A 19,878-nucleotide genomic window follows, 5' to 3' on the forward strand; every position below is an offset into this window, starting at 1 on the left:
ATGGGCCAGGCCAGACATATGAATGAACACATACAAAAGTGACAGGGAACCAAAACAGTCAAATCTGCCCAATCCTATAGCTCCCTTACAGAGATGGTTCCAATATGGTCCTTTTGTAAATTAATTATTTATATAGCACCATCTACCTGCCTGTCACTTTGCAGAGGTATATGAGAGGCCCAGCGGAGTTTACCATCTATAACTTAACACAGGAAATAAAGCAAGGGAGGTGGGGATAAAGAGGGGATATGTGTGTGCTCATCTGAGTTATAGAATCATAGAATCATAGAGTTGGAAGAGACCACAAGGGCCATCGAGTCCAACCCCCTGCCAGGCAGGAAAGACCATCAGAGCACTCCTGACATATGGTTGTCAAGCCTCTGCTTAAAGACCTCCAAAGTAGGAGACTCCACCACACTCCTTGGCAGCAAATTCCACTGTCGGACAGCTCTTACTGTCAGGAAGTTCTTCCTAATGTTTAGGTGGAATCTTCTTTCTTGTAGTTTGGATCCATTGCTCCGTGTCCGCTTCTCTGGAGCAGCAGAAAACAACCTTTCTCCCTCCTCTATGTGACATCCTTTTATATATTTGAACATGGCTATCATATCACCCCTTAACCTCCTCTTCTCCAGGCTAAACATGCCCAGATCCCTTAGCCGTTCCTCATAAGGCATCGTTTCCAGGCCTTTGACCATTTTGGTTGCCCTCCTCTGGACACGTTCCAGTTTGTCAGTGTCCTTCTTGAACTGTGGTGCCCAGAACTGGACACAGTACTCCAGGTGAGGTCTGACCAGAGCAGAATACAGTGGCACTATTACTTCCCTTGATCTAGCTGCTATACTCCTATTGATGCAGCCCAGAATTGCATTGGCTTTTTTAGCTGCCGCGTCACACTGTTGGCTCATGTCAAGTTTGTGGTCAACCAAGACTCCTAGATCCTTTTCACATGTACTGCTCTCAAGCCAGGTGTCACCCATCTTGTATTTGTGCCTCTCATTCCCCCCCCCCCCAAGTGCAATACTTTACATTTCTCCCTGTTAAAATTCATCTTGTTTGTTTTGGCCCAGTTCTCTAATCTGTCAAGGTCGTTTTGAAGTGTGATCCTGTCCTCTGGGGTGTTAGCCACCCCTCCCAGTTTGGTGTCATCTGCAAATTTGATCAGGATGCCCTTGAGTCCATCATCCAAGTCGTTGATAAAGATGTTGAATAAGACAGAACCCTGTGGCACCCCACTAGTCACTCTTCTCCAGGATGAAGAGGAACCATTGAGGAGCACCCTTTGGGTTCGGTCAGTCAGCCAGTTACAAATCCACTGAATGGTAGCATAGTCAAGACCGCATTTTACCAGCTTCTTTACAAGAATATCATGGGGCACCTTGTCAAATGCTTTGCTGAAATCAAGGTAGGCTACATCCACTGCGTTCCCTTCATCTACCAGGCTTGTAATTCTGTCAAAAAACGAGATCAGGTTAGTCTGACATGACTTATTTTTCAGAAATCCATGCTGACTATTGGTGATCACAGCATTCCTTTCTAGGTGCTCACAGACTGTTTGCTTAATGATCTGCTCCAGAATCTTCCCTGGTATTGATGTCAGACTGATGTCAAAGATGACTGCCAGTGGTTCTGACATCACATCTGCCAGTTCTTTTAATACACTTGGATGCAGTTCATCTGGCCCTGGAGACTTGAATACATCTAAACTAGCCAAGTATTCTTGTAATATCTCCTTAGTTATTCTGGGCTGTGATTCCTTTGCTGAATCATTTGCTCCAAATTCTTCAGGTCGGGCATTGTTTTCTTTATCAGAGAAGACTGAGGCAAAGAAGGCATTGAGGAGTTCAGCCCTTTCTGTGTCCCCTGTTTGCATTTCACCATCTTCTCCTCTGAGTGACCCCACTGTTTCTTTGTTCTTCCTTTTGCTACGAACATACCCATAAAAGCCTTTTTTGTTGCTTTTAACCTCTCTAGCAAGCCTGAGTTCATTCTGTGCTTTAGCTTTTCTGACTTTGTGTCTACACGTGCTGGCTATTTGTTTTAATTCCTCTTTGGTGGTTTCCCCCCTTTTCCATTTTTTTGTACACATCCTTTTTTTAATCTTAACTCAGTTAAAAGTTCTTTAGATAGCCACCCTGGCTTCTTTAGGCACCTTCCATGTTTCCGTCTCATTGGTATTGCCTGACGTTGTGCTTTTACTATCTCCCTCTTAACAAACTCCCAGCCATCATGAACTCCCTTTCCTTTTAGTATTACTCTCCATGGGATCTCACCCAGCACTTCCCTAAGTTTTATGAAGTCGGCTTTCTTAAAGTCAAGAAATTGAGTCCTAGCATGCTTGGCTGCTCCTTTCCGCTGTATAGTAAACTTCAGAAGAGCATGATCACTCGCGCCTAATGATCCTTCCACTTCTACCCCACTAACCAGGTCATCAACATTGGTTAGGACCAGATCTAAAATGGCTGTTCTTCTTGTTGCTTCTCCCACTTTCTGGACAATGAAGTTGTCTGCAAGGCCAGTGAGGAATCTGTTTGACCTTATGCTCTTGGCTGAGTTTGACATCCAAGAAATATCCGGGTAATTGAAGTCCCCCATTACTACTATCTCCCTTCCTTTTGCATGCTTGGCCATCTGTTCCAGGAAGGCAGCATCTATGTCCTCCGTTTGGCTTGGGGATCTATAGTAAACTCCCACAACGAGGTCACTGTTATTCTTCTCTCCCTTGATTTTGACCCAAATGCTCTCACTTTGGCTTTGAGGTTCTAAATCTTGGATCTCTTCACAGGTATACACATCCCTGACATATAACGCCACTCCTCCTCCTTTCTTGTCTGGTCTGTTTCTCTGAAATAGATTGTATCCCCCCATTATTACATTCCAATCGTGGGACTTATCCCACCAGGTTTCAGTGATGCCTATTATGTCATATTTAGTTTGCTGTACCAAGAGCTCAAGCTCATCTTGTTTATTTCCCATGCTTTGCGCATTAGTGTACAGACGTTGAAGTCCATTAATCATTCCCCCGTGTCTCTTATTTAAGGATTTTTTCCTCCCACCACTAGGTCTGCGTGCTGTTTGCTCCATTTGGTCTATGACATTTGGATGAGTTACACACACAAAAGTTTAACTTCAGTAGGGAAGTTACACACACAAAAGTTACACACACAAAAGTTTAACTTCAGTAGGGGTAGGGATTAAAGAGTTAATTAAGCAGCCAAAAACAGCAATAGGAAATCCCTCGCAACTTGGTGTGGTGACAGAGAATCTTTTTATTTATTTATTTATTTATTTTATAAAAAAATTTATTGGTTTTACAATTTTTTTTAAGACAATACAAACATATATAAAAACATACAAACATGTATAGTTTCATAACCTTTTTTTCATAAACCTTGTTTCTCAGACTCCCCCATACTTCCCCTATCTGCATCCCCATGTCCAAAGTTTTTTAGCAACTTCTAAATATTTCTGTCAAACCTCTGTCCTCTTAGTCTTTCCTTCAATCTGATCTTATATCACTGTAACCCTTTCTTTCTCAAAACCTCGACCTTCTAACATTCATCAAGTTTATAATAGTCCTTAAGGTAAACTTTAAATTTCTTCCATTCTTCTTCCGCCGTCTCCTTTCCCTGATCACGGATTCTGCCAGTCATCTCAGCCAATGTCATGTAGTCCATCACTTTCATCTGCCATTCTTCCAGGGTGGGTGGATCTTGTGTCTTCCAATACTTTGCGATAAGTATTCTTGCTGCTGTTGTAGCATACATAAAAAAAGTTCTATCTTTCTTTGACACCAATTGGCCGACAATGCCCAAGAGGAAGGCCTCTGGTTTCTTAGGGAAAGTACATTTAAGTACCTTTTTCATTTCATTATATATCATTTCCCAGAAAGCCTTAATCTTCGGGCATGTCCACCAAAGGTGATAGAAAGTACCCTCAGTTTCTTTACATTTCCAACACTTATTATCAGGCAAATGGTAAATTTTTGCTAGCTTGACTGGGGTCATGTACCACCTATAAATCATTTTCATAATATTTTCCTTTAGGGCATTACATGCCGTGAATTTGATTCCGGTGTTCCACAACCATTCCCAGTCAGCAAACATAATGTTATGGCCAATGTCCTGTGCCCACTTAATCATAGCTGATTTAACTGTTTCATCTTGTGTATTCCATTTCAGCAGCAAATTATACATTCTTGACAGATTCTTAGTATTGGGTTCTAACAGTTCAGTCTCTAATTTTGATTTTTCCACCTGGAAGCCAATTTTCCTATCCTGTTTATAAACCTCCATTATTTGGTAATATTGAAGCCAATCTTGTACTTTAGATTTCAATTTCTCATAACTTTGTAATTTCAGTTTATCTCCATCCTGTTCCAAAATTTTCCAATACTTTGGCCATCCGGCCTCCATATTGAGTTTCTTCAGTGCCTTAGCCTCCACGGGTGACAACCATCTAGGGGTTTTGTTTTCCAACAAGTCTTTATATCTTATCCAAACATTAAACAACGCTTTTCTAACAATGTGATTTTTAAAGGCCCTATGCACTTTGATTTTATCATACCATAGATATGCATGCCAACCAAATGTGTTATTAAAACCTTCCAAATCCAAGATATCTGTGTTCTCGAGGAGCATCCACTCTTTCAGCCAGCAAAACGCTGCTGCTTCATAATAAAGTTTTAAGTCCGGCAGTGCAAATCCCCCTCTTTCTTTAGCATCTGTAAGTATTTTAAATTTTATTCTGGGCTTTTTGCCCTGCCAGACAAATCTCGCAATGTCTTTTTGCCACCTCTTGAAACAGTCCATCTTGTCAAGGATCTGCAAAGCTTGAAACAAAAATAACATTCTAGGCAATACATTCAACTTAATAACTGCAATTCGGCCTAACATTGACAATTTTAAGTTGGACCATATTTGTAGATCTTTTTTAATTTCTAACCAGCATTTTTCATAGTTGTCCTTATACAGATTCAAATTTTTAGATGTCAAATGAACCCCCAGGTATTTCACCTTCTTAACCACTGTCAAACCTGTCTCTTCCTGAAATTTCTCCTTCTCCGTATCTGTTAAGTTTTTTTCTAATACTTTAGTTTTTTGTTTGTTCAGTTTAAATCCGGCTACCTGGCCAAATTGTTGGATTATTTCCAACACCCTTTTCGTACTAGTGTCTGGCTCCTGTAGAGTCAATACTAGGTCATCTGCAAAGGCCTTTAACTTGTAATGTTTATTTTTTTTTTTAAATGCATTTTTATTGAATTTATACTCAAAAAACAGACATATATGAAAATACAGAGAAAAAATTACAAAGAAAAAAGAAAAAAAAGAAAAACCACACATCCGAAAAAAGAACAACACACAATCTGAACTTCCCTCCGTCCTTTTGATAAGTATCAAATATCTCCTTCCATTACGTATTTGATTTTCAATCTATAGTCTTAAATTCACTCGCTGGTCGTATTGTTCTAACCCCGTCAATTCACTTTAAGCATTTATTCCAATATATTTCCAAAATTTACTCCAATTTTTCAGAAATTTCTGTTCATCCTGATCTCTTATTTTACCTGTTAGTTTGTCAAGCTCAGCATAGTTTACCATTCTAATCTGCCAGTCCTTTATGTTGGGGATGGTTTCCACTTTCCAATATTGTGCCAACATAATTCTCGCTGCTGTGGTGGCGTAGAGGAATATCGTCCTATCTTCCTTTTTAATTTCTTTATCCATCATTCCCAACAGGAAGGCTTCAGGCCTCTTGGGAAAGGTATACTTAAATATTTTTTTAAGTTCATTATAAATTAATTCCCAAAAGCCTTTCACCTTTTTACATGTCCACCATAAATGATATAGGTCACCCTCCACCTCGCCACATTTCCAGCATCTCTTATCCTTTAATCTATACATTTTGGGCAATTTCACAGGGGTGTGGTACCATCTATATAGCATCTTCCAGATATTTTCTCTCAATGCCATACATGCTGTGAACTTTATGTTACAATTCCAAACTTCTATCCACCTTTCAAAATCAATATTATAACCAAAGTCAATTGCCCATTTAATCATTGCCTCCTTCACCTCCTCATCTTTTGTGTACCACTCTAGTAATATATCATAAATTCTGGACAGGGTTTTATTTTTGCCTTCTATTACTTCTATATTAAATTTTGATTTTTTATCATCAAAACCCGCCTTCCTCTTATCCTCTTTTAACAAATCATTCACCTGGTGGTATTGCAGCCAACCAGTGAATAAATTTTTTATTTCTTCATAGGGTCTGAGTTTGGGCCCTTGGTCAGTTTTTCTTAACATTTCTTCATAGGTGGCATTTATCTCCTCCATATTTATTTTCTTAATCGTTAAGGCCTCTATTGGTGAAATCCACCATGGGGTCTTTCTTTCAAGGAGGTTTTTGTTCCTTTCCCATGCTTGAAATAATGGTCCCCTAAAAATATGGTCTAAGAAACTCTTGTGAACTTTCACTTTCCCATACCAAAGGTACGAATGCCAACCGTACCAATTATTAAAACCTTCCAGGTCCAGTAGCTCTCTATTCTCCAATTTTATCCAATCTTTTACCCAATATATACAAGCCGCTTCATAGTATAAGCTTAGGTCCGGGAGAGAAAAACCCCCTCTTTCTTTTTTGTCTATCAAAATTTTCATTTTTATCCGTGGCCTTTTCCCCTGCCAAATATACTTTGCCAAGGCTCTCTGCCACTCTTTACATTGTTTTAGACCTTTAAGTATGGGGATGGTTTGGAATAAAAATAACATTCTAGGCAGAATGTTCATTTTAACAACAGCTATCCTCCCCAAAAAGGAGAGTTTCATCCTCCCCCAAATTTCCATGTCTTTCTTTATACTCCTCCAGGTGGCATCGTAATTATCCTTGTATAAATTTATGTTCTTAGCTGTAACCCAGATCCCAAGATATTTCACTTTCTTAGCTACCGCAATTTTGGTCTTTCTTTCTAGATCTATCACTTCTTCCTTTGTTAAATTTTTAACTAACATTTTGGTTTTGTTTTTATTTACCTTAAGTCCTGCCACGGCTCCAAATTCGTCAATTTTTTGTAAAGCTTCTTTTACGCTGTTTTTTGGGTCTTCTAAGGTTAGTACAATGTCATCTGCGAAGGCCTTGATTTTGTATTCCCTCTTTCCTACCCTGACTCCTGTGACTTCTGTTGCCCCCCTCAGTCTCTCGTTTAGTATTTCTAATACTGTTATAAACAATAGAGGGGACAGGGGGCAGCCTTGTCTAGTTCCTTTATATATACTAAAATATTCTGTTGTGGTGTTGTTTATTACCAATTTTGCCTTCTGTTCCTTATATATAGCTTCTATGCCTTTTCTAAATTTCTCTCCCATTCCCATCATTTCCAAACTTTTCTTCAAGAAATCCCACGAGATGTTATCAAACGCTTTCTCAGCATCTATGAATACCAAGGCCGCTTGTCTATCTATGCTCATATCCAAATATTCAATAATGTCTATCAGGTTCCTTACATTGTCCCTTAGTTGTCTCCCTGGGAGGAAGCCCGTTTGATCTTTATGTATTCTGTTGTTCAAAACCTTTTTTAGTCTTTCTGCCATTATATCTGCAAATAGCTTATAATCATTATTTAGTAGTGAAATTGGCCTATAGTTTTTCACTTCCAAAGTATCTGCCTCTTTTTTGGGAATCAAAGTAATATATGCTTCCTTCCAGGTATTCGGGATCCTTCCTTCCTTTAGTATATTATTCATCACTTCACCTAACACTGGGGATATTTGGTTACTTAGTGTTTTATAATATTTGGCTGAGAGCCCATCTGGGCCTGGCACTTTCCCGTTTTTCATCTTTTTAATAGCCTTCTTTATCTCTTCTTGGGTAATTTCCTGGTCTAATATCTCTTTTTCTTCTTTTGGGATTTGTTTTAAATGATGTTCTTGCAAAAACTGCTCTATTTCTTGTTTTGTTTCCTTTCCTCTTTTATATAAGTCCTTATAATATTTTTGAAATATCTTCCTTATTTCTTTTGGCTCTTCCACAATCCTTTCTCCTTCCCTTATCTTACTAATCGTATTTTGTTTTCTTCTTTCTCTTATTTGCCACGCCAAATATTTGCCTATCTTGTTTGCGGATTCAAATGTCCTCTGGTTCATCATTTTAATTTTCCATTCTACCTCTTGATCAATTATTGTAGAAAGTTTAGCTTGTAATATCTTTATATTCTGTTTTGCAATCTCCTCACTGGGGTTGATGGTTAATTTTTTTTTCATTTTCCATAATCTGTGTTAGGATCTGTTCCTTCTTTGACTCTTTTTCTTTTCTTACTTGGCTATTTTTCTGTATTAAAAAGCCCCTCATAACTGCCTTTCCTGCGTCCCACACCGTCTCTATAGCAGTTTCCCCGTTTAGATTCCATTTAAGGTAGTCATCTATTGTCTCTATTGCCTTATTTACGATCTTCTGATCATTAAATAGAAATTCATTCATTCTCCATCTAGTTGTTTTACTATCCTTGCCTTTCAGCTCACTGTAGACCGCATTATGGTCAGATATAATTCTTGGGAGAATTTCTGATTTAATTAAATTCTGAGTTAATTCCTTCGAGATCCAAATGCTATCTATTCGCCCCCAGCTCTGATTTGGGTTTGAGAAAAAAGTGTATTGTTTTGTAGTGGGGTTTTTGAGTCTCCATGCATCAATTAATCCCAGATTATTTACTATATCAAAAAAAGATCGCGGTAATTTACCTTCCTCCTTTTCTTGTTTTTTTGTTAGCTTATCTAAATTTGGAGACACCACCCCATTAAAGTCACCCATTAAAATCATTTTTTGATCCATCCATTCCATCAATTTATCTCTTAATTCAGAATAGAAGGCAGATTTTTTATCGTTTGGAGCATATATTCCAACGACAATTATTTTTTCTCCCTGAAACACCATCTGAACAATGATTACTCTCCCTTGATCATCTTTATATAATAGTTGCGGCTCATATTTTTCCTTAATATATAATACCACCCCTCTTTTCTTCACTCTATCTGATGTCACAAAGTCTACTCCCAGTCTCTTATTACATAATAGTCTCTTATGCTTATTTATTATATGCGTCTCTTGGAGGCATATTAAGTCATAATTCTTTTTCAATAATACATGTGTAATCTGGTTCCTTTTGTTTTTATTGTTCAGTCCATTCACATTCCAGTTTAGTATTTTTAACGTCATCTGTTCTGTAATATAAGTTAACTTATCAAACCTATGCGCAATCTACTGTTCTTTGTCTCCTTTCTCTAGTTCTTCTCCTTCTCCTTTTGAGCTCTCCTCTCTTTCTTCTTCTTCACTCCCCCCATTTTCTTCCCCCTGCTGGTTCCCCACCTCCTCCTCTTCCATCATTTTCCCCAGGTCCTTCTCATATCTCCTTGCGAATTTTTGTAGTTCTGAGATGGTAATGTTTAACTCCGACCTGTACACCTTTAACCTGCTGGTCATTTCTGATCATGTTCAGCAACACCTCCAGAACCGAGATAAAAAGCAATGGGGAGATTGGGCACCCCTGTCGTGTATCCTTTTTCTATCCTAAGTTCCTCCGTTATCACATTATTTACAATCAGCTTAGCTTTTTGTTCAGAATATATCGCACCCATACCATTCTCAAATCCTTGGCCTACCCCCATCCCATGAAGATTTTTTTTCATAAAACTCCAAGAAATATTGTCAAAGGCTTTCTCCGCGTCCACAAAAATCAACACTGCTTTGGTGTTAATATTCACCTCTAGCAATTCTAAAATGTCTATTATATTCCTTACATTGTCTGATAAATGCCTTTTAGGGAGAAAGCCTGCTTGGTCCTTATGAATCTTCTCCATCTACACTCTTTTAAATCTTTTTGCTAAAATGTCTGCAAAGATTTTGTAATCCACATTAAGTAATGATATTGGGCGGTAGTTCCTAAGTTGAGTCTTTTCAGTCTCTGTCTTTGGTATGAGTGAGATATATGCTTCTTTCCACGATTCTGGTGCCCTCTTTCCCTCTAAAATCTCGTTGCAGACTTCCTTTAACGGTTGAACCAACCACTCCTTCAATGATTTATAATATCTGGAAGTCAGTCCATCTGGTCCTGGAGATTTGCCCAGTTGCATGTCCTGAATGGCACCCTCTATCTCTTGTTCTGTTATTCTCTGGTTTAAATCCACCTTGCTTTGATGAGAGATTTTTTGTAGTCCATATTTATTAAGGAATTTATCAATGTCCTCTTCATTTTGTGGCCCTTGAGAATAAAGTTTTTTTAAAATAACTCACAAAACAGTTTCTAATCTCATTGGGTTTAGATATGTTCTTTCCATCCACTTCTAGGCTTGTAACTGTATTTAGTTTCTGCCTTTTCTTTAATTGCCATGCCAAAGGTTTGCCACATTTGTCTGCCGATTCGAAGGATTTTTGTTTCATTTGCTTTACCTTCCATTCAATCTCTTGGTTCATCAATTCCATATATTGTGTTTGATATAACTTAATCTCTCTCAAGATCTCTTGGGACTTTGGTTTTGATCTTAATTTTTTCTCTCCTTCTTTTATCTTTTCCAAAATCTTTTCCTTCTTCTCATTCTGCTTTCTTTTTTTTATTGAATTTTGCTGAATCAAAAATCCTCGCATCACAGCTTTACTTGCGTCCCAGATCACTCTTTTTTCCACATTGGCCTTTAGATTTATTTCGAAATAGTCCTTTAGGGTTTTTTGGGCCTTCATGTGGATCTCCTTATCTCAAAATAGGGTGTCATTCATCCTCCATCTAAATTGACCAGTTATAGTAAGTTTCATTTCCATCTTCACGGCGTTATGGTCGGAGCAGGTTTTTGGGCAGATTTCTACCCTCCTTATCCTTGGAGCCATCCCACTAGTAATCCAAATTTTATCAATTCTGGTCCAGGTCATCATTGCTTGGGAGAAGAAAGTTCCCTCTCTCTCCAGAGGGTTCCTTGTTCTCCAAATGTCTATTAAGTCCATATTTTCCGTCATCTCAAAAAAGGTCTTCGGAAGTCTCCCTTCCTTGGAGATTGTCAGTCTTTGTGCCTTATCCATATTTGTAGAGACTACACCATTCATGTCTCCCAACATTATCATATTATAATCCAAATAGTCCATCAGAGTTTCATGGAGTTTCTTGAAGAATTCCGCCTTGCCTTCATTTGGCGCATAAATTCCAACTATTAAAAGTTTTTCTCCTTGTACTTGTATTTCAACTGCCAGATATCTTCCTTGCTCATCTTTAAACATCATTTTTGGGGCCCATTTTTCTTTTACATAAATCACGACTCCTCTTTTCTTGACTTTATCCGATGAAATGAATTCTTGTCCTAATCTTTTGTTTATAAGTAGTTTCCTGTGTGCTCTGGTTATATGGGTTTCTTGTAAGCAGATCAAGTCCAATTGTTCTCTTTTCAAAATATGAAATACTTGGCGTCTCTTCAAAGGCATGTTCAGCCCATTACAATTCCAGCTAAGGAATTGCAGGGCCATCTTGTTATTTTCCTGTTACTCCTCCAACCGCTCCAAGCTGTTGCTCTTCCTCTGATGGTGCTGGGTCAAGTCCGTACGATAGGTTAAGAATGTCTAGTGCTCTCTTTTGTTCTGCAATTGGATCCACAGTCCCCTTCTGTAAGTCCTCTTGGTTTCTTTCCAAGAATCTTTCTTTATCTTGTATGGTCTTTATTTTCACCTTCTTTCCCTTGTAGTCAAAAGATAGTCCTTGTCGGAACTCCCACCTGAAAGGGATATTGTTCTTCTTCAACAGATAAACCAGATCCTTATAGAAGGTTCTCAACTCCAGGATATGCTTAGGGATGTCTTTAAAAATCTGTATGGATGAATTTTCAATTTGTAAGGCCTTTTGATAATGTAATTTTAATATTTTATCTCTTTCTTCCTTCGATCTAAGGGTAATCAAGCAGTCCCTCGGGGTCTTTCTGTTCTGTCTTCTGCCCAGTCTGAATGCTGTTGTTATTTTAAATTCTTCCTCCTCCAAGTCTTCCCAGAAGTCAGCAAACTCTTGTGTTAAAAACTCCACTAGGTTGTCTCCTTCGCTCTCGGGAATCAATCTTAATTTCAGGTTTCTTTCCTTTCTCTGTAATTCCCACAAAGCCAGAGTTGTATCATGCTCATAAACCTTTTTAGCAATCGGTTCCAAGTTCTCTCGAGTCTCTCCAGCAATAGTTCTAGCTTCCTCTGCAATCTTGCATGTTGCGGAATTTTCTTGGACCAGCTTGTTTATAGATTCTGTATTCAAATCCAATCTTGCTGTTAGTTCTGTTAATTTCTGTGTATTTTCTGTACTCTGCTTTGTCAAATTCTCCAGAGACTGATTTATCTTGAGTAGCGCTTGTGTCACAGACTCCATAGAGGCAGCTGTCACTTTTTCTTGTCCTGTTGTTCCTGTAGGAGTTACTCCAGTAATTGAGCCTCTTTTCTTTTGTTGCTGTTGCTGGTATTGTTGTTGCTTAGCTTTAGCTCTTGTGGTTATTTCTTCCGCTGAGCCACTCATGTCCCAAGGTCGTTCCCAGGAAAACAATCTCCTGGTGGAAAATTCCACTATCCTAGACTGTTACAGCCGTTACTTTAGCCCTCTAGGGGGAGCAAACCAAAATGTTCAAGTATAGAGACAAAGAAGTTAGAAAGAAGGGAATATATCAGGAGGCTTGTGGAAATCTGTTACAACACTTTCTCCAGTAGATACTGTTTCAGCATGCTCCAATATAATGTAACAACCAAGTCCAAAAACTTTGTGTCAGACAAAACTTCAACTATGTAACTTTCCCAGGAGTTTAAACAGTTCAGTGCCTTAGTGTCTTATTTGGCAGTCCGCTTCAGGGCATTAAGGCAGCAGAAGGCTTTTTTCTTTTTTAGATAGATCATGCAGTTCTTAATGCCCCTTTTTCCTCCCCTCTGCCCTGCTTGCAAGAGGGGAGATCTAAATCCAATGTCAGGTTTAAGTAGTCAGAAGATGTCTCATACGGATGCAGCTCGAAATTTCCGTTGCTTTAGCTGTCATGCAGTCGGGGGAAGGCAGACTTCCTTACTTTTTGCCATCCCCGTTTTCAGCCAAATTTTCTTTAATAAAGTCCCGAATTAACGTTCAGTCTTACTCACGGGTTTTTCAGTTTTCAGATTTACTTGAAATCAAACCTTTATTAGGCATTGTACAAATAAAACCATAAAAGAGAAAATAACATGTAAGTGACATGAAATATATATAAAAAGGCAGCGGTTGGCTACATACATATATATATATATACATATAGAGTCAGTGGTTTTCCTTGTTAACCTGCTCCTTGGAGGGCTGCTACCAAAAACTCAGCTACCCCCGCCGTTACCCTTTGGTCAACGTCGGATAGGCAGAATCCCACACATTCACCTTGCTGGGGTTCCAGGCCACCCAAAAGAGGGGACAGCACGCGTTGACGGAGCGTACTGTACAATGGGCAATGAAAGAGAATATGCTCTACAGTGTCCGGGACATTCATAGAACATCTGCAGAGTCTCTTGTTTCTAGGGATGTTTTGATATCTTCCCCAGACAAATGCTGAGGGAAAAACATTCAGCCGGGCCAGCATAAAAGCCCTACGTTGGGCTGGGATTATTAATTTAGTGACGTAATTGGCTCTGCTATCTAAGATATTTAAATCATAGAATATGGGGGAGCAAATTTTGTTTACAGCTGCCATAATATTTTGTCTCTCGACATCCTTTAGTCTAGTTAGGATATTATGGAAAATGTATTGCTCATTAGAATTGTACAGGGGCTCCAGCTCGATGCCTAAAGATTCAATCTTTTTTTCAAGGTACTGATACCATCTTGATTTATAGGAGTCTTCGAGCAAATCAGCGAGCAGGCTTGATGGAGAGCAGCGAAAATGGCAGCGTAACCAGTACTTTATTGAGGTGGACCAGGCCCAGTATTCCATTGTGTGTGTGCCTATTTCTGCACACATTGTTTCATATTTGATCACAGCTGGGAGTCCAAGAATACGTCTCAGAAAGCTGGAGTGAATCTTTTTTTAAATCACTGTTATATGCTTGGACCCATAGTGGGATTCCATAGAGTATCTGGGCTTGCACTTTTGTTTGAAATATCTGATTGGCCGCAGGAATAAGTTGATTACCTTTCTGATAATAAAAACGGGCAACTGCTGATGAGGTGCACTTTGCCTGTTTTATGGCGTTTGTGCGATGATTTGCCCACCCTAAATTGCTCTGGAATAAGATTCCCAGATACCTATAGATTTTTACTTGTTGGATTTCAGATTTACAGGAAGGAATCGGCGCTCTCCGTCAATGGCAACGCGGCTTCACCCTGCGGGCTGGGTAATGACTCTCAGCACCGCGCTCTCCCGATGCCGTTCCGGAGCCTTTAAAAAGGCTCTTTCTGCAGTAAAGGGGGGCGCGCTTCTGGTGCCCACCGAGTCTCCTTGTTCACAGGCTTCAGCGCCTGTGATTTTAGGGGTCCCCCGCTTGCCGTAGCGGGTCAGACCCAAACTCGCAGGGCAGTCCTCCTCCGGAGCTCGGAAAAGAGGACCGCCATTAACGCTGGCGCCGACCGGAAGTCGGTGACAGAGAATCTTTGTGCTGCTATTACAACATCAACAAACCAAAACCAAACATTGAAGCACTTGCCTGTGACTGCTGTAGGACAAAGTGGCAAGTGAAATGAAAGAATGACCAGATTCAGTACAGTTTGCCTTAATCACCATAACCTGATTTTGGGAACTCTGACATGGCTCATAAGGATACATTTGTAGTTGGAGGAGTTCACAGCAAAGCCAAAGCTTTGGGAACCATCTGTTCCAAGTTATTTAGTAGTCTACACTTTCCAAGCAGCAAATGAAAAGAATGCAAACCTGGAATATGATTGAAGGACTTGGAACCCCTAATCCAAGACACAAGTGCATTCTTGAAACACTGCAGCTAATTTTAAAGGAATTGTGAAAGCATCAGCAATTGCGAATACCATCCGCAAGCTGCTTGGTTACAATGTTGTTATTGCCATGTGTCCAAGGGTGTGGTCTGCAGAAATGCACAAAGGAAATAGCACCAAGGGGCTTATGTAGTTAAACAGTACAAAGTTTAACCTATACATAGATACATCACAAACTTACATTGGTTTTATACTGTTGTAAACAAAATGTGCCCTTTCCCCCTTATGGGGTGTCCAACAGCCCATACAGAGTCCTTACGTAGGTTCCCTATTGGTAGGAGAAAATAACAGAGGCCAAGCAGAGAATATTGAGAAGCAAAGCAGCTAGTAAGCCTGATCTTTATTGATCTGTTGCAACAGGGTGCTCCCCTCACACGCAGGAAAGGAGGAGGAACCCAGAACAAAGGTGTGCCTGCCCTTATATAGAAATTTTAAATTCCTTGCCCTGGAGCTCAAGACCACCCCTCCATACATCATACATACATCACAGTAAGGGTGTAACCCAAGACCACCACCCCCACATACCTACATCACAGAAAAGGTGGTCTATTTTTTTTCTTTATTGATTTTTATTACGTACAAATACACACAGAACAAATTTATCACAAATAAAACAAAAGAAACAACAAAACTAACAAAGGAAAAGAGACAAAAGACCAAAACAACATATTACTAATTGACTTCCCTCCACCTCGGTTTTGGGTTATGTAACAAAGGATTTTCCCCCACAGTTTCTCTTTAAAATATCTGCACGTCGTAGGGTTATATTGAGCCTACTGTGATCTTAACATTTTTTAATTCTGCTTCGATATATGTTATAAATTTATTCCATTCCTTAATAAACTTTGTTTCTTTCTGGTCTCTGATTTTTTGTGTCATTTTTGCCAATTCTATGTATTCAAATAACTTGCTTTGCCATTCTCTTATCGTTGGGATATTAGTTGACTTCCAGTTTTGTGCTATTAATATTCTAGCAGCCGTTGTTGCATATTGGAATAAAGACTGGTCCTCTTTCTTGATTTCATTACCCATCATCCCCAGAAGGAAATTTTCAGGTTTTTTAACAAAAGTGTATTTAAACATTTTTTAAAAACTCATTATAAACAAGCTCCCATTTTTTTTTAATTTTTTCGCAAGTCCACCACATGTGGTAGAAACTTCCTTCCTTATTTTTGCACTTCCAGCACATCTTATCCCCAGTCTTAAAGATTTTTTCTAATTTTACAGGAGTGATGTACCATCTGTACATCATCTTTTCCATGTTTTCTCTTAGTGCAACACATGCTGTAAACTACATATCTTTGTTCCAAAGCTTTATCCAACTGTTATATTCCAAACTGTATCCCAAATCCATCGCCCATTTCACCATAACTTCCTTAATCTCCTCATCCTTAGTATCCCATTCTAACAATTGGTTATACATTTTTGATAAGAGTTTTGAATTTCCTTCCAATATTTCTGTCTGAAATCTAGATTTTTTTTCATTCATCCCAATCTTTTTGTCTTCTGTCCACAGAGCATTAATTTGATAAAATTGTAGCCAACTCGTTAATTTGTCTCCTAACTCTTCATATGTTTTGATTTTCCAACCTTTTTCTGTTCTGACCAATAAATCTTCGTATGTCCATCTTTCACCTTCCATGTTTATTTTTTTGGTTGTTATAATATCTATTGGTGACAACCACCAGGGAGTGTTTCTTTCAAGTAGGTTTTTATTTCTTTCCCATACCTCTAGCAGAGGTCCTCTGATAATGTGATTAGATAATCCTTTATGCACTTTTGCTTTATTGTGCCACAAATATGCGTGCCATCCGAATCTGATATTGAAGCCCTCTAAATCTAACAGGTCAGCATTTTTTATAACGATCCATTCTTTAATCCAGCAGAGGCACGCGGCCTTGTAGTACAGTTTCAAGTTCGGTACCGCAAATCCTCCTCTTTCTCTTCTATCCGTGAGTAATTTAAATTTAATTCTAGGCCTTTTTCCCTGCCAAATAAATTTAGATAAATTTTTCTGCCAATCTTTGAATACTGTGGTTCCCCTTATCACTGGAATATTTTGGAACAAAAATAGCAACTTTGGAAGTATATTCATCTTAATCGTGGCCATTCTTCCTGACCAAGATAATTTTATCCTGTTCCAAATCTTTACGTCCTTTTTGATTTCTTTCCAGGTATTAAAATAGTTATCCGCCATTAAATTTATATTCTTCATAGCTAGCCAAATTCCCAAGTATTTTACTTTTTTTACTGCCTTAATTCCAATTTGGGCCTCTAACTGATTTTTTAAAACTTCTTCCATATTCTTTGTCATCATTTTAGTTTTGAATTTATTAAACTTAAAGCCCGATAACTTTCCAAATTCTTCTAGTAGCTCTATTTGTTGAATGGTTTCTTTAAATGTAAAGGTTCATCATTGTTCCACCCGATGTGTATGTCTTTAAGGGGCCAGAGCAAGGGCCAGAGCAAAATAACGAGACCCAGCTTTACAGCTGTGAAACACTAGAGTCTTAAGATTACGCTTACAATTTGTAAAGAAACTAATTGCTGATGAAATGATTGTATTTCAATATGTTCCAGGTGACAATCAAATTGCGGACATTTTTACAAAAGCACTTCCAGACTTCCGGAGGCGGCGCGAAACGGGTAATGGCGGTCCTCTTCAGTCTCTGAAGAGGGGCTCCGCAGGAAAGGATCGTTCGCTACGGCACAGCGATGATCCATCAAGAAAAACCACGAGCAGAGTGAGCTCGTGGCCGTGGGACTCGGCGGGCACCTGGAGCGACCCCCAAAACGAAGAAGGGACCCCGTAAGGGGCTCCGGAAGCGCGGAGGGGAAGCGGTGCTGAGAGTACATCGCTCTTTCTGCGGGAGCGAAGCCGCGCGGCTGTTGCTGATGAGCGCCGACCTTTCTTCCTTAAGTATTGGACTCTAAATCATCTACTTGTGAGTAAGAAGAGTATTAATTCGGGACTGTAAATTGAAAATTTGGCTGAAAGCGGGAGACGAGAAAAAGGAAGTCCGTCTCCCGGTAGTGTCTAGTGATCAAAGGCAAAGGAACAGACAAGCTGGAAGCAATAGAAAGGGATTTTAAAACGGGAAGTATCATGCGTCTGGCGGAGCTAGCAACTGAAGGGAAAGGCAAGCCTTCTTTTTTCTTTCTGCTATTGCGTTGATTTAACATGGAGACCTTCTCCTTTTGTGGACTCTAAAAACTTTAAAAAACCCAGTCCCGGGCTGGCAGGGGGAAAAGGGTTGTTTTGCGGATACATATACAAAGTTGAAACGGATACATAGAGGCATCATTGGAAGATACAATTAAACAACTGTATCTTGCACCTTCAGATAGACTATTGTGGCAACATTGAAAGGGCTCTGCCAGTGGAAAAAAGTTTTCTTTAAAGACTATTGTTAACTTATTCAACTGCAGGAACTTTAATGGCGGCCAAAACTTTGTTCCTTCTTTCCTGAACTGCAACAATACTCCCTCTAGTGGAGTTTGGGATTTACAAATTCCTGAGAACTAACTTTGTTTTGACTCTCTGTGGTTTGGTTATCTACTTTGAGGCCTGTCTTTCCCATGGAACATTTGACAGTTTGACCTTGAATCCAAAGACAGGTGTGGAATGAGTGGCCCTCCAAAAACAAGAGCTGCGTCGAAAGCAGGGAAAGGCCAACTTGTACAAACAACTCTGATTTCTCAGGCTCGCAGATCTTCAGTCCCTGCTGTTTTACAGGGAGCTGCACCCTCAACAACAGCTCCATCCAAGGAAGCTGAACAGCCAACAACTGAGGATATGGCAGCAGGAGGATCTGGCACTCTTCTAGAGGAAATGCTACAACAATTTGCAATTTTGAATAAGAAGGTTGATGACCAAACAGCAAAAATTGACTTAGCCACATCTTCAATCACTAAACTATCTGAACAAGTGGCTAAGCATTCACAAGAAATTGGGAATCTAAAAGACGCCACATCCGAGAGTCGGAAATTGGCCGAGGCTGCAAACGAAAAAGCTGATCAGGCAATTCAGAAAGTGGATGAATTGAAAGGAGAGGTAAGGCCACTACATAAACATATCAGTGACCAGCAGGCCTATCTGTCTATGGTGGAACTGAGAAACAGGGAAAATAATTTAAGATTACGCTCCATCCCAGAGATTGAGAAAGAGGATTTGACCGGCTTTTTGACAACAGAATTCTCTAAATTCTGGGGTATAAAGGAAGACACAGACTTTAAAATAACAACTGCATTCAGACTGGGAAGAATTGCCAGGAAGGACAGGCCCAGAGATTGTCTGATCATCTTAAGGACCAAACAGGAGAGAGACAAATTACTTGACCTACACTTCAATAAAGCACTTGAAATCCAGGACAGAAGAGCAGAAATTTACAAGGATATCCCTAAACAATTACTGGACCTCAGATCCAACTACACTGATCTAGCTGGACTTCTGAGAAGTAGCGGAATACCTTACAGGTGGGAGTTTCCACAAGGCCTATCATTCAACTACAAAGGAAAGAAGATTAAAATCAAAACGAAAGAGGACAGCCAGAAGTTTCTACACGACCACGGAGAAGACCTGCAGAAGGGAGTAGCAGCCCTTTGGCCTCCACCAGAGTCTGGAAAAGAGCCAGCACCCTCGGATTTGGACAAAAAAGAAGACGCCCCATAAAGAGCAACAACAGATTGATACAGGATGTCTCTACAGCTGTATAGTTGGAATATTAATGGCGCAAATTCCCCGGAAAAACGCAAAAGGATTTTCCATATTTTGAAGAAAGAACATTTGGATATAATCTGTCTGCAAGAAACTCACGTGACCAGGCTCCATAGGAAAGTGTTAATAAACAAAAGATTAGGCCAAGAATTTATTTCATCAGACAGAGTTAAAAAGAGAGGCGTGGTGATCTACGCAAAGGAGAATTTAT

This window comes from Podarcis vaucheri (assembly GCF_965113315.1).
Source record: "Podarcis vaucheri genome assembly, chromosome: W".
NCBI lineage: Eukaryota > Metazoa > Chordata > Lepidosauria > Squamata > Lacertidae > Podarcis > Podarcis vaucheri.